At 43.1% G+C, this 16,759-nt stretch overlaps 1 protein-coding gene across 8 annotated transcripts in view; it reads right to left on the bottom strand.

Annotated features, from left to right (window-relative positions):
• LOC139766006 (uncharacterized) overlaps positions 1 to 16,759 on the bottom strand; it is a 513,479-nt gene that overhangs the window by 393,736 nt on the left and 102,984 nt on the right. The window contains exon 1 of one of the 8 annotated variants that reach the window (XM_071694072.1): positions 11,248 to 11,372. The exons of 5 other annotated variants lie outside the window; for them this stretch is intronic. The gene's annotated coding sequence lies outside the window, so the exon portion shown is untranslated. Of the gene's footprint in view, positions 1 to 11,247; positions 11,373 to 16,759 lie in introns of those variants that run through there. 2 more of the 8 variants (XM_071694066.1, XM_071694076.1) reach the window with 2 other exon arrangements.

Genomic DNA, 16,759 nt, shown 5'->3' with positions numbered 1-16,759 from the left:
CAAAGCGGTGTATGTATGTACGGTGGATGGCGGGTGGGTGGCGGCTGGGTAGCGGGGAGCGAGGGAGGGTCCATTCCTCACTCCTCCCTCCCCACCAGACCACCCCCAACCCTCGGTGTGTCCCTCCCCTACCAGAGGTCACCATATCTCACTTGGGACCTTATCACCCTACCTGACCTACGACAGGTGGTGATTAGGTCTCCAGTGCGTGACCCACCTTAGACGGATCGATCGTCTCGCTGATACGCGGGAGATGGTAGCTGTCTGTCCTCCCCCCTCACCGGTGTTTATCAACCGTCTCTATACGATTTCCCAACGAGCCACCTTCTCTACACCCCCCGCGCGGGTCGCCGTCTCTCGCCATCTTACGATACGTGTCTGTTCTCAGAATCCCCTACAACAGCACTTTACCCCATCATCATTTTGCGATGTAATCTTACGACACTTTACGATATCATAATCTTACGATGCACTCGTATCCTTACGATTCTTTACTCACGATCTAACGATGATGTACTCTTACGATACTTTATTCACAATCTTACGATGATGTACTCTTACGATACTTTATTCACAATCTTACGATGATGTACTCTTACGATACTTTACTCACAATCTACCGATGATGTACTCTTACGATACTTTACTCACAATCTAACGATGATGTACTCTTCGGATACTTTACTCACAATCTTACGACACTGTAATCATAGCCTTGCGATGTAATCATACTCTTACTCATAATCTAAAGTTGTATTTAGTCTCACGATGCTCATAATAATCTTCCGGTATTCTCGTAATCTCCGAGAAAATGAGGATCTGTGTGTGTGCGTGTGTGTGTGTGTGTGTGTGTGTGTGTGTGTGTGTGTGTGTGTGTGTGTGTGTGTGTGTGTTCGGATAGATTACCTGGGATTTTCATTCCTTTCACTGTAACACATTTCATTCCTTGCGTGTTATATGTCCTACTGCTGCCAACTGGACATTTAAATACATTCATTCGTATTTTCCAGCTACTTTCGAACATAATAAGTGTGCACGTTTTATGCCAGAGAAGCGGACGCAAAAGTAGCAGAGCAGTGTGTGGGTCATGCCAGGAGGAAAACTCTGTCAGTCCATTAAATATAGAGTTTCTGATCAGTTGTTCAAAAAGATGTAGTGTAAGATCCCATCCGGTGTTTTGTAGGTCGGGCGTACCCGAAAAATGGAGACCTTCCATGTCGAAGAAGGCGACTGAAAGGGGAGGGAGCGGGGGCGCTGGAAATCCTCCCCTCTCGTTTTTAATTTTCCAAAATAAGGAACAGAGAAGGGGGCCAAGTGAGGATTTCCCTCAAAGGCTCAGTCCTCTGTTCTTAACGCTACCTCGCTAACGCGGGAAATGGCGAACAGTATGAAAAAAAAATATATATAAATACAATAGGCTGTGATGCCAAAGACTGACTGACTGACTGTACCCCATGTTGTCCTTCCCTCACGTCACACCACGCAGTTCACGGGAGCTGGCTCAAGAAACCACCATCCTCCCCATGCCACTATGACTATATCATCTCCTCGGGGAAAAGTAATTTGACCCTATCATCCCCGCCTCCTCCTCCTCCTCATTACGTAAACACCGGCTGTAACAAATTCCACTCGCCATCTCCACCTCCACGCGACGCACAGCACCCACAACCCTCCTTGTATGACTTTGGGGAGGGGGGGACCAACGGTGTGGCACAGACCATCTCCACCTCCTCCTCCTCCTCCACGACACAGTTTCATAAAGCAGCTCTCGGCTACATGTTTGGAACACCCTGGCAGGTACGGTGGGGACGTCGTCTGGCTGGGGTCGCCATATGTGGTGATGCGAGTTGCCTGGCGCAACCAGTCAGTGTCTGCTCTGCCTCGCTACTCGGGCATCGATACTTCTTATATTCTTGAGCTCACCACCACCCCGTGGCAATCTGGAGGCTCGTCATCTACGTGGCTTGACCCGTTGGGTTACCCAGGACGTGGCAGTGACAGCCCTTTAGAAAGCGTACTTGGAGATATCAATGAAAGGAATTGTAAAGTTCATAGCCAGATTTATGGACACGGGCGAGAACCCTAGTTCTTGGATTGAGTTTAGTGTATGGAAAGAGTAAGCTTATGTGACGAACCAACCGTGTAACACCATGTCACACCTATCTGGCCACTGAGGTCTGACACGGATCCTCTGTGACCTCGGTGATCCTTTAGCGCCACCGCTCACAGTATGAATATGGCCTCCACAATGAGCAAGCGGCTGGTGGCGGAAAATACAAAAACACCTGCCAGTTCATTCTTCGGCTGATCACTGGTGTCCACCACTGTGTTACAAGAGCCTGCTGGTTCATCATAAAATGCGGCACAGCTTCAAGTTTCACCAACTTATCTATGTGAAGGTGTTATGGCGCACCGCTCTGTGGAACTTCACCTCTAGTGCTGGCAGAAGCTATACACTATTTTTCTTGGGCTGGGCAGCAGCCTGAAGCCGTCCGTTGATCCTCCACCACCAAACGGGTGCGTAATTGTATTCTTCAGCAACGCCTCATTCATTCTCTTGCCACCCAAATGCAGACGGTGTGACTCCTCCCTCTTTACTGCCCAAGACAAATATGGCTGGTGCAACCAGATAATACAAATCAATTCCAACAGCAGCAGATGATCACTGGATCCTAACGAGGCTGTTTGTGACAGCAGAAAAGAACAGACACTCAATAATGAGTGTGAAAGGTGTACAAAGACGTAAGGGTTTTTCAGAGAAAAACCTGTAGATCTATCGTATAGCTAAGGAGGTGCAACCACTATTAGTGGTACATTTGAAGCGAAATAACTGCTATGTTTATGCTTAAAACCCTCTATGGTTCTGCTTTCAAATACTTTCATTGGTAAATATTTCCATATGTTAATAATCCTGTTGAAGAAAAGTACTTCGCTGCATTCAGGGTAAAACTACGTTTGTCCACGAGTTTACATCCATTGTTATGATTGAAATCCGACGAATCTACCCATAATAAGCTAAGAAGATCTAGATCATAAAAGCTTTTAAATGATTTTTAATACCTGTATTAGATCACATCTTAACCTTCTCTTTTCTGGGCTAAATGAATTCATTTCCTTTGGTCGGTTATCGTAAGATTTTGTTCGTCTGTTCGGGAAGCAACTTGGTAGCTCTCCTCTGAACCGTCTCCATTCTGGCTATGTCTTTCCTCAGGTAGGGTGACAAATCCTGGACACGATATTCAAGACGGGGACGCACGAGTGAGTTGTGAGTCGTGCCGGGCGCTGGTTCATCATCACCTGACAAGAGTATTCGCTGGGGTTCTTCCACGTCCGTGTATTGCGCATTGTTGTGGTACCGTGCACTCTTATGGTACCATATATTGCTATCGTACCACAAACTACGGTGGAACCATTCACTGTTGTAGTACCGTAAAGTGTTGTGGTACCATACACTGTCGTAGTACCGTACCCTGTGTGGTACCATACACTTATAGTGCCGTACACTACGGTGGAAACCATTCACTGTTGTAGCACCGTAAACTATGGTGGAACCATACATCTATGGTACCGTACATTATGGTGGCACCATACACTGCTCTGGTGACGTATACCATCACAGGCATCAGTGCCAGCGGTCAGGAGCTTCCCTATCCAAAGGCCTGATGTCCATACACTCCCCAAACCACCATTCACCAGGGTTAAACCCGCGTCACCATGCATCATTGTCATAACACACTCCCTCTCTCACCATTCACACTATACACCACCGTGGTCACCACCCGCTACCCACCGTGCACCATGCATCATTGTCATAACACACTCCCTCTCTCGCCATTCACACTATACACCGCCGTGGTCACCATCCGCTACCCACCGTGCATCCCCGATGTCACCATTACTGGTAGGATGAGCTGGTCCATTAATTCCCAGCCTCCATGAAAACCAGAAAAAAAAAGAGGGGAGGGGGGGGAGAGAAAATCCCGACAGATCCCTCCAATTACGGTCACCGTCAGAGGCGAGTTAATCAAAACACAGTCCCCTAAAACCCGCTCGAAAAGTCTTGCTTCTCTTGATCATAAAAGCACACGACAAACTGTTGGTTACAATCACACACACACACACACACACACACACACACACACACACACACACACATATAAGTGTAAGCTGGCAGCAACTTTTCTCCTATGCACATAGAATTCAATATCATCAGATATCTACAAAGAAAAAAACTACGTCACAAAACTTGGGTAGTTTTGTGACGCAGTTTTTTCCCCCTCTCTTTTTGTAGATTCCTGATGACGCTTCTGTAAAGGTGAAGGCTTGAATACAAGAAATGGATAACTATGGACAACTGGTGTTCGAGCACCCACCTCATGGTAGAACAGTACTGAGAAAACAAGAGAACATCAGAAAGAAGATTAATAACTATAAACGCTGTCGTATTCAATTCTATGTGCATATATGTATACACTTTGCCGGTAGCACGCGTGTTATAACAAGGTATTTCCAAGGGGTACAATCATATCGATCGCTGGCCATGCAGGAGTAGGAGAGATCCTGGTGGTGTGGTGTAGGCGAGTGAGTGGTTCACAAAGGTGGAATATACGTGGTTTAGGAAAATGGCACGTCATTTTCTGATGACACACCGCTCCTTTGAGAGAGGGAGTCCCCAATACTTACGATCACACTTACGGTAAACCACGTAATTCTTAAAAGACACGATTGCGGTCACATTTACAGCCAACCACGTTATTCTTCAAAGACGCGTTATCACCTCCCAGTCCAAGTGCGAATTACCACCGGAACATCAGACAGCCGCTACTACCACCTTAACGTCGCATATCATAAAAGATACTCGACTTACGGAACGATACTAATGTATAGATGGACACGTTATGACCATCACCTTCCTATTCTCTTGACTCCTGTCTGTAACATTCTCTCTCTCTCTCTCTCTCTCTCTCTCTCTCTCTCTCTCTCTCTCTCTCTCTCTCTCTCTCTCTCTACGAGTTACAGCCTCCGATCTGGTAGTTCATACTAATAGGAGACACAATAGTTCCAGGAGGACCAAACGTGTACACACACACACACACACACACACACACACACTGCTGTAACAGACGATTGGGAGTCATAAATCTAACTTATGGACTAGGCTGGCCAGGAGCTACGCCACTAATAAAATACCCGCGATCAAGGGACTTACAGAGTCATAGAACCAACATAAAGTGCGCATGAACCAACATAAAGTGCGTATGAACCAGCATGAACCAACACAGAAAGAATATGAACCACCAATAACAAAGTGTGTATGAACTACCAAGAACAAAGTGCGTATGAACCACCACGAACCAATATAAAGTGCGTATGTACCACCACGTACCAATATAAAGTGCGTATGAACCACCATGAGTCAACATCAAGTACGTATAAACCACCGTAAGCCAAGCAATACACAACGCACACGACCACCTCACCTCCATCACATGACCACCAGCTGAAAGGGTCCAGCTGGCGGGGCAGGACAACCCACCACGCACGGCAGCCTATCCCAACCTCCTCTCCTACCCCACCTCCCGGTACACATTGTTTCGTACGATCCTGTAGTTAATACGCTTCAGATTTGGACGTGTCCCTTGCGGCTCAACAAGTATTCAATTCTTCTCCAACGTTTTATCTCATACATACAGCTTTTGGACGGTTAAACCTAAATCATTCTCATTTCTGTGCGTTATTATATCACTCCTTATCGTGTATACATATTTCACTGCTATCCAGAGGTAACTGTGCGTGTGTGTGTGTGTGTGTGTGTGTGTGTGTGTGTGTGTGTGTGTGTGTGTGTGTGTGTGTGTGTGTGTGGCAGCTCACAAAGACGAAAGTAATGACATGATAGTTTTTTAAACTACCATAACTAACCTAACCTAGAATCTAGATGGCTTTGGTTAGGTTCTAGATTGCTCGATTATAAATCTTCCCCTCAAAATAACTGATGCGAAATTCCAAGAGTAGAAAAAAAAAATAATCGGTAGGATTAAGGAAGATCAATGACGGGAAAAACAATAAGCAGGTCCCACTCCTCCGACGGGCGGGCGGTGGATCGGCTCACAGGAGAACGGCTCTACCCGCCACGTCTTTCGTCCCGGACGCGTTTAAGTTGTTCAAAACAACATGATGGCGGAGCCTGGACATCTCGTAGTAGCCCTGGGGCACCGCATTTTGCGATGACGGCCAGCCCTCACATGTCATGGCAGCTAGTGGAGGAGGAGGAGGAGGAGGTGTACTGCCGCGTCATGGCGAGAGGGAGCCTCACAGGTGCTGTAGGTGCGGGGGTGGAGGAAACACAGTCACTCCGCTGGCTACTCCGCCTGCCCATCACATCAAGTGGGCGGGATAACCACCAGGTAAACGCTAATCACCTGTCACTCGGAGACGCGACTCCTGTTATTACTACTACTACTACGCTAGCATTATCCAAACCACCCCCCTCACCACCTCTGTGGGGCATCGGGGCACTATGGCCCTGCCATTACCGCTGTTCGGTGTGGTGGTACAGGCTGGAGGCTATCTGCACTAGGCTGGATATACAGACGTTACGGTCGCAACCATGAGTCACTTGACGCTTTAGGGACGACCAACGATTCCCTTTCACGCCCGCAGGTGTCGACTGGAGAGAGAGACATCTCAATAAAGATGCTGTAGACTTTAAATCATGTTACTTAAATGTACGTATATAACGGGAGGTCTAAGGGACACCGGGCATTGCTCTCGTGAGACGTATTCGTCGTAAAGTCCTGTAAGATTCGCCACAAGGTGTGGGATGAATCAGACCATCATGTGTAATGACAGGTTCCGTCCTACTCACCACAGTGAAAATAGCTGATCTTAAGTATAGGATACGTATCAAGCAAACCTGTCAAGCACATGTGTATCATCTGGTATATCACGATAGAAGAAGAAAAAAATCTTAGTTCTTTTCTGTCTTGCTCTTATTCTACCCAGCTGACAGTGACAGCCAAATGTAAGTGTACAACCAGACACATGAAGACACCTGCTACAACCTGATTAGTTGTTTGGCGAGGACATACACAGCACAGGCAAGTGAACAACTAATTCATCATCATCCAAATCATTATAGATGACATCACTATATATATATATACCTCCTCTTCCCTGCAGTCCATCACCATTACTCAAGTACCCTCGTCTTCCTTCAGTCTCACCAAATGGTCAATTCATGATTACATTTTTCCCCCCCTTAGGTCGCCTGACATACCAAGTCATATGTACCATACAGTAGCTAACATACCAAGTCATATGTACCATACAGTAGCTAACATACCAAGTCATGTGTGCCATACAGTAGCTAACATACCAAGTCATATGTGCCATACAGTAGCTAACATACCAAGTCATGTGTGCCATACAGTAGCTAACATACCAAGTCATGTGTGCCATACAGTAGCTAACATACCAAGTCATATGTGCCATACAGTAGCTAACATACCAAGTCATATGTGTCATGCAGTAGCTATGCCGTAGACAAGAACCTGGAGAAACAAAAATGTCAGACGGTAATGTAATACTTGTCTCTCACAACCGTACACCATGGCGTAGGGGAAAATCTTGATCAATAAGCAATACAGAGCCTCATCACAGACCAAGAACTTCCTAAGCCTCATAAATGGGTTTGTATCTGGAGGTCTAATTTCGTAGCTTTTACGCCGATGTTTTGGAAAGCGAAGAAATCTAACGCCGGATTATCATTTCAGCTTCAGGACAGCTGGAATGACTTTTCGATAAAAGAATAAAGCAAAGATAAAGAAAAAAGAAAAGCATAAAATAAAGAGGCCGCAACAGAAGCAGACGATCGGTATTTGCCTGGCCTGTACCTCAGCACATCCCTCGCTGCGCCTCACTAATTACTTTCCGTCTGTCAGCCTGAAAAACACACACACACACACACACACACACACACCACCGTTTTCTACCAGAGCGACACTGTGTCTGGTGAGTATCATTAACAGTTACGTGGTGAACATCACCTACATCTGTATGTCCCACACCAACATTCACGTATACTCATTTCACTCTGGGTTAGGAATGTAGCAAAATAAGAGCTTTCCCACCAGGGTCTGGGGAACGCAAAGGAACATGCACAGAACATCAGGTCCCTCCGAGACGACTCTGGCGAACCTGTGGCAGACAACAATCTATACTTCTTTCTGATGCAGAGAGTGACAATCAAGTCGCGAAGCCGAGGCCTGAGCGTCTAAATTCGCCTCTGTCAATGAAGGGCAAACGACTATATTCCAGCCTGGTTGAGAAGATGACTGAGCAGTTCTATTACACAAGAGGCGTGACCTACAATATTCCACCTTGACACAAAGGACTGAAAGACTATATTGCATGCCAGTGCACAGAAGAGGGTGAATACATTCCACTGTGGTTAGAAAGACTGGCCGACAATCCTTCGTCTGGAGGTCTGGCTACCCAGTCACAGTGAGGCCGACAACCCTTCGTCAGGTCTGGCTACCAGTCAAAGCATGGCCAACAACCCTTCGTCAGGAGGTGTAGCTACCAGTCACAGCATAGTTAACAATCCTTCGTCATGAGGTCTGACTACCACTCAAAGTATAGCCAACAACCCCTCGTCATGAGGTCTGGCTACCAGTCACAGTATGGCCAACAACCCTTCGTCAGGAGGTCTGGCTACCAGTCACAACATGCCCGACAACCCATTGTCAGGTGGTGGAGCAACCAGTCACAGCAGAGCCGACTGCCCTTCGTCAGGAGGTCTGGCTAACGGTCACAGCACGGCCGAGAAAACCCTTCGTCTGGGGGTCTGGTTACCAGTCACAGAAGGAACCTTTTAACATCCTCAACAGCTCAACAGATGGGAGGGACCACAAGGCTTTAAGAGAATTATGGATACCTGGGAACTATCACACAAATCTGAGCGACGCCATGAATATAAACGACTCAGAATGTCCTGGATTTTAATCCCACATAAAGGCATTTAATATCCGCAGAGCATCGGACACCGAAGCCATGATGATATAATATCAATATATAAATGTAAAAACTGATTGGTAGTGCGAGTTTTTTCGAGTAATCAAATAAATTGTCAAATCCTTACTTTTGTTTCTTCTCCCATGACGGAGAGAGAGAGAGAGAGAGAGAGAGAGAGAGAGAGAGAGAGAGAGAGAGAGAGAGAGAGAGAGAGAGAGAGAGAGTTAAGTCAAACAACGCATACACGACCTACACGTCTCGTTCCTTCAATACGCTGCAACTTCGATCCCGTACCATCAAGAATACCTCCGCAGGCCACAGACAAGACAAACATACAGTCGCAGGGGTGACGATATGACCTCCCGAATCCACTTCAGTTGCTGCGGGCCATGAATATGAAAACAACACAGCCGTAGGACATATGAATGACCGTTCACCGTATGGGGGAAGTATGCGGCACCATTAAACGGACAAGTTAACTGTGAATTAATTTCTGGTGCAGTAAACAAAAATACAATCGTTTAACATGCTTGTTTTATCTGGGTTGTTAAGAAGTAGAATAAGCACAAGTGAAACAGTGCTAATAATAACAAAAATCATGTTCCTACGGCGTAACAGTTCACAGTGATTCGTCTGAAATGGTAAACAAATAAACCTTCTGTTCTACACTGTAAGTGAAACAACAGCAACATTGAAATATCAGGTAGCTGGGCCATCCCTCATCTGGGGAGTGGTTACAAGTGTCAGAACCTATAGTTAGGTAAGGTAAGACCCGTCCTTACATACTCCCCACAGGCAAAACCGACACACCCCTCTTAACACCCCGCGTTCGGTAGTCTGCTGTGTACCGAGCGAGGTACCGTGTTGTAATTACCAAGTCCTACATTACGGGGGAAGGTAGCCCTATACTCGTAATGCCCCATCCCTTGCATTTATCTCTCTCTTATCATACATATTACTCTTCTAAATTGTGCATTCAAAATCTCGTCACAGCCTATTCCTTTCATCCACAACTCTGGTAATTTAAAACTACAAATTCCAAGCTCTTGCTTATTAAAGTTTTTCGTCACTGATTTTACCACAATCTTTCTTGAAATATGAAAATAACTTTGTCTTAAACACTAGTAAAGTGAGAGATATATGTGTTGCTCTAGCCTAACGGTCGCTATTTCTATATCCCGCCATTACATGCAGAGTATCTTAAGGGATACGATACTCGTTCGTCTTCCTGGAGTCTGATTCTCTGTCCGTAGCACGATAATGATGTAACACTACTTAAAGAAAATTATAGGAACACTACAGGTACTCCCTTGTGAAGACGACGACAAACTCATTATATTTTTCTATTCCATAAATTTGCATATCAAACATTTTTTTTTTATTTTGCAAACACTTTAATTCAGTTCTGAATGATGGGACATTGAAATTCATACATATACATATACGTATGTGTCTTATGCAGACAAATTTCACTGCCAAAGTGGAGTTTTCCAGTGGCCAACGAAACAATATTTTCAAGAGAATTATAATTTTTGACGTGTATAACGTTTATTTCCGTGAGTGGCAAGCAATCAACAGATCATATATATATATATATATATATATATATATATATATATATATATATATATATATATATATATATATATATACACGTGTGTGCATATACATGTGTATGGGGGTGGGTTGGGCCATTTCTTTCGTCTGTTTCCTTGCGCTACCTCGCAAACGCGGGAGACAGCGACAAAGCAATATATATATATATATATATATATATATATATATATATATATATATATATATATATATATATATACACACATACATACATACATATTCTTTGGTTTTATTGGCTTACCTTTCGTAATTACATACACCACCATCAGAGCCTACAAAGGATAATATGCATGTATCATCAAAGCACAAAGTCTAATACATGCATTGAAAAATATATATCATACAAGCCTAACATGAAATGAATAGTCGAGAAAGAATAAAGAAAATTTGATACTGACAAAAAATATCTTACCTCATCTAAAATACATTAAAACGTGACTTCCATAAATTCGAGGCAATATTCCTATTCGAGATTAAGATTCTAAAGTTCAAAATCTAGTATCCAAACGGTGACTTTAAAATAATTACATTTAAAAACAACCAGACACTTTCATCCTAAACCTAGTAACATCTATCTAAAAAACACAATAACTCCCTCAGTACCTCATAGCTCCTTACCTTGGGCTTGTTGCTGTAGGAGGGGAAGGCCTCCAGTATAAACAGATCGGTGTTTGATGAGCTACTACTAGTGTACTGGCTGGCCGTGGCCTAGCACAAGAGACGCTTCACTGCCGACCACTGGCTTGGGTCGTTGTTGTGAGCGGGGGGACTCCGGCCGTGCTGCTGTGAAGCGGAGGTTTGGTAGTTTGGCAGTTCGCTCGTACTGACCGCCCAAGGTGTTCATATGAATGCCAGTATACAAGAGTGCATATTCAAACGACTGTTTCAGTCTAGAGTCGAAGGTCTATGCTTTATTTTCAAGGGGATTGGATGTTAATATTTCATATGTATCATTACAGCTATTGCACTAATACTGGTATATATAATTGAGGGCTGCAACTCAGCAGGAGTAGCAATCTTGAACTTGAAAAATGATTGGATTAGATTTGCTCCTTTAAAATCTACTCTAATGCTAACTTTTGGGTAAAACTCATGTAATAAAACAATTTCATACGGTGTATAACCGCCCTTCCTATTAAACAAGATTATAAATATATTACACAGCATTGTTGCCAGTTTTACTGCAGGGCATAATAAGTTGTTTAGTGTTTTACCAATATACATATTAATGAAGCTTAAAGTAAAAGCACTATTATGTAAAATATTTTTTTAAAGAATTATACTTCTAAGAGGAACTTTTAAGAAGATATATGATATGCTCGTGTGGCCAGGGCTACCAGCAAGATGCATTCAGATTCGATCGGGATAAAAGTAAATCTCGCACAATGACCAGAAAATGTTGGTTTCCTGTATACTGATGTGAAGAAATTCCCACATTTCCTTAATATCAAGAAAGGGAAAGGTATCATTTTTTCCACTTCCGAGGTAATTCTAAAGTCAAAAATTTAAAAATTATAATAGCTTTGGCGTGTCATCTTTGTTTACAATCATCCCACTGAATAAGCCATCAATATCTGTGCTGACAACCGATTCAACGAGACACTTCATGGTATAACTAAGTCTCAGTACAAGGTATTATCATCTTTGTCATCTTGTGAATGTTTCTTTTTGTTTTATCGCGGTACCTTCAGGCAAACGGATGGTTGAGTAAGGGGTGTCCGCCAGATCCAACATTAGCTAACGGATTTTTGTCACCACGAAGTTAGGTGGCGGGAAAAGTGTCCCATAACATTTTAAGCCTTTGTTTCATACACGATAGATCATCTGAACTTACATAATAACACTGAATTTTACCGTTCTAATATATCTTACGTAAACTAGGATTATTAATTATCATCAACTTCATTCTTGCTTGATTATTCATCTCACATAGGGCTTTTACGGTAAACACACTTTTCCTTGGAACTTTCTAGTAAACTTTATGCTTTGAACAGAGGTTCATAATGCACATACACATGCTATCCTTTCTTTTTAGGCTCTGATGATGGTATATGTGAGTACCGAAACTTAAGCCAATAAAACCTGAGGTGTTTATCCAAAGCCCTAGTGATTCTTTTCCTATCACGACTGGGTTTTCTAAGCAACAGATCCACTGTTGATATACATATATATATATATATATATATATATATATATATATATATATATATATATATATATATATATATATATATATATATATATATATATATATTTTCATACATATTCACCATTTCTCGCGTTAGTGAGGTGGCGTTAAGAACAGAGGGCTGAGCCTTAGACGGAATATCCTCTCTTGGCACCTTCTCTGTTCCTTCTTTTGGGCAATTAAAAATGAGAGAGGAGGATTTCCAGTCCCCCCGCTCCCACCCCTTTTAGTCGCCTTCTACGAAAAGCAGGGAATACGTGGGAAGTATTCGTTCTCCCCAATCCCCATGAATAGTATGTATATATATATATATATATATATATATATATATATATATATATATATATATATATATATATATATATACGGTGGTCCATACCCAACAATCTATAGTGATTACCTACATAACTTTGTAATTGTCTTAACCCTCTGAAGCAAAATCCCATGACTTCTTTATAATAAAATCATCTTAGGTGTCCCTGCTGGGATAATTTACCCTTCACGTCCCGTGGAGCCCGCGCACAACATTCACAAGGTCACACAAATCCCAGACTTGTGCAGACAAAGGCAATATGACTTGCAGAAATTCATACAAATATGCATATGAGACCACTGTATCATGCCACCCAAGATATGGTAATAAGCTGCAGGCTCAGGTAATATATATATATATATATATATATATATATATATATATATATATATATATATATATATATATATATATATATATATATTTCTTTTTTTTTTTAATTTTCCAAAAGAGGGAACAGAGAAGGGGCCCAGGTGAGGATATTCCCTCAAGGGCCCAGTCCTCTGTTCTCAACGCTACCTCGCTAATGCGGGAAATGGCGAATAGTATGAAAGAAAGAAAGATATACATATATATATATATATATATATATATATATATATATATATATATATATATATATATATATATATATATATATAAGAGGTACAGACAGAAATATCCATATCGCCTTCACCCACCACCACATTCACCACCATCAACATTCATCCCCCGGGGTGTGATAAACTGTAACCACACACACACACACACACACACACACACACACACACACACACACACACACACACAGCATTAAAGATGTGGTACCTATGTACAAGGTTAAGAGACTGGGCAACAAGAGTGTAAAAGTCTCTTCCAGTAACACACAAATAGAAATCACACACACACACACACACACACACACACACACACACACTGGTTGAAGCCATTACGAAAGCATTTAAATATGGAGTAGGCTTGTTTTTTCTTGGTCACCGACAGTCAACTGTACTATACTTACGAACGTGTCAGACTGCTTATACAAAATATGAAACAGACGTTCCTCCGCTCATCACAGGTCAGTATCTTTAATCACCCGTTCCTGACACTAAACACACCTAACAACCATAATCTACCACAGGTAATCATGCTTATGTCATTACGCCGTCTATAACTTATTCCTAGCTGTGCTCCTCCCCCTTTACATCCATGCTCTGTGTAAGGCAACTCATACACACTGAACAACGTAGGCAGGACGGAGGGCGGGAGAGAGAGCAGGAGAGGAGACGGGTTCGTACTGAAGGAGGAAGAACTTAACCAAGGTCAGGGTTAAGAGTTGTTAGCCGCGAAGAATAAGCGGCGTTGTTTCCCTCCGTGAGAGAGAGAGAGGGAGGATGTGTTGGGCAACAACAACAAAACAAAACAAACATCCCTCTTCCCTGAACACATAAACTGTCAAGCACCGGAGGAGCAAGGCGGACCCAAGGAACAACCAACATCACACTGGGTGCGGGGAACACAGTCCCTGATCATTCACATACTCGCCATCTCCTCCTCCTCCTCCTACTCCTCCATCGGTATAAAAAGATCCCCTGTCCCCCCCCCCCCCACACACACAATAGATAACGTGCAATGTATGCACAGATGCTGTCCACTGTCCCTCACAGCTGCCCATTGTACGTGACGCGTGTTTATTCTCAGAATGACACGGACCCATCCCCAGACCACCGGGCGGTGTTGGTGAGGAGGAGGTCCCGCAGCCTATCATAGACCAGCGGAATAATTATACAACCCCAAGACTAAAGCCAAGCACAGGAGACAAGTGGTATAATCTTAACGTGTAATGTGATAGTGCATTATAACAGGTGCAGGAACGTAGTGAGAAGACCTCCTAACCTTTACGAATGCAAATTCTGAAACTGCTTACGCAGACTGTCAATATAAACGAAAAGAAAAAAAATACACTTGTTGGCGGCAAGAATAAGTGATACAAAAAATATATCCATGAAAATCTTCCACTACACAATCTTTACTCATTCCTGGCATGGCAAATACCAAACGACCTTCAACATTATCCGTCGTCAACATTGCTAGCTCACATTCTCCCCCGCGCACTCACCAATCAACTACACACTGCAAATAAGTTAATCTACTTCGAGTAACTGCACTACCTCCGTGCCCACACCGAGAGAACTCGTCCTTCAGAAAGAAAAAAAGAAAAATACAGGAATGGGGAAGTGTCCAGCGACTGCGGTCTACAGCACCCATATCTCATTCCACCTTAAAAAATAATAGTCCACGACTCACCGCAAAGCGACGGTTACCGCGTAAAAACAAATCATACCACTCAAACAAAAGTATTCTCTAACCGACCAACGTGCGCACCCGCTGCGTGAGCTACGCCTACTCGCAGCAATGGGAGATGCGGGGTAATCCAGTTACCTACTACGGCCGTGTTAATCTGCCGTGCTGAACACCACTCAAGTGGCTTCCATACAACCACACAAAGGCTACAGTGCTACTTGCTGAACGATCCGTACGGTCACATGGCGTCACCTCTGGTGGTGCTATGATTTACCCTTTCTCATATATATATATATATATATATATATATATATATATATATATATATATATATATATATATATATATATATACACCATCTAAACGAGGTAACGTCAGGAACAAACGAACAATGATCTCATTTGCACACACCCACTCTAGCTGCCATGTCTAATCAATCAAGTCTAGAGCCTACCATTCACAACCATGCACACATACCGCTGCATGACTTCATTATACATATATATACACACGTGTTCACAGAAACGCTCTTGCTTCAATTTACATAAAATTTATCCCTAACTTGCGTGCGCTTGTGAATATTAAAGGTATTACCGTCACTTACGTATGAAATTAGAACATTTCAAAAATGCATGCATATATTTTCCTATAAGTCCACGTGGAAAATGAAACACAAGTTCCCAAGTGCACTTTCGTGTAATAGTCACATCATCAGGGGAGACACGAGAGAGAAATATAAGTCAGTTGATATACAACGAAGAGACTTAGCTAGGACGCAATTTGGTGAACATGTCATAGGAATATACTTGATCACGCGCAAAATTGTGATCCAACATATATATATATATATATATATATATATATATATATATATATATATATATATATATATATATATATTGGTATAACATACTTCTATTAAGGATTCACACATGAACAGTTTTCAAGTGAATACAAAGAGGGAGTTATTCATAACGACTGAGCCAAGCCTAGTTACGTCAACAACGACACACCACGCAGCCTGCACACGCCACGTCTCGCGTCACATTCCGTTAATGACGAACGGCCAAATCCTCATTAGTCTTGGCTGGGACACACGCCCTCAGACGCTGTATATCCATAGCATCACCTGATCCCCTCCCTGGAACCTCTAGACACAAAGACTGGAGGCCTCCCTCCGTTCACTCCTGCTCACCATCACCCATCACTTCTGACAGCCTGTAATTATACGGATCCCAGATCGGCATGTGATGAAGGAACTCGCTTTAGGTTACACAGTCTCTCCAGTGGCGTCTAGTACTGGAAACAACCTATTGTAGTACTGCATTCCAGACTGGCAAACAACG

This window comes from Panulirus ornatus, chromosome 56, assembly GCF_036320965.1.
Source record: "Panulirus ornatus isolate Po-2019 chromosome 56, ASM3632096v1, whole genome shotgun sequence".
NCBI classification, from domain to species: domain Eukaryota; kingdom Metazoa; phylum Arthropoda; class Malacostraca; order Decapoda; family Palinuridae; genus Panulirus; species Panulirus ornatus.
This window is presented reverse-complemented; position numbering and strand designations above follow the sequence as displayed.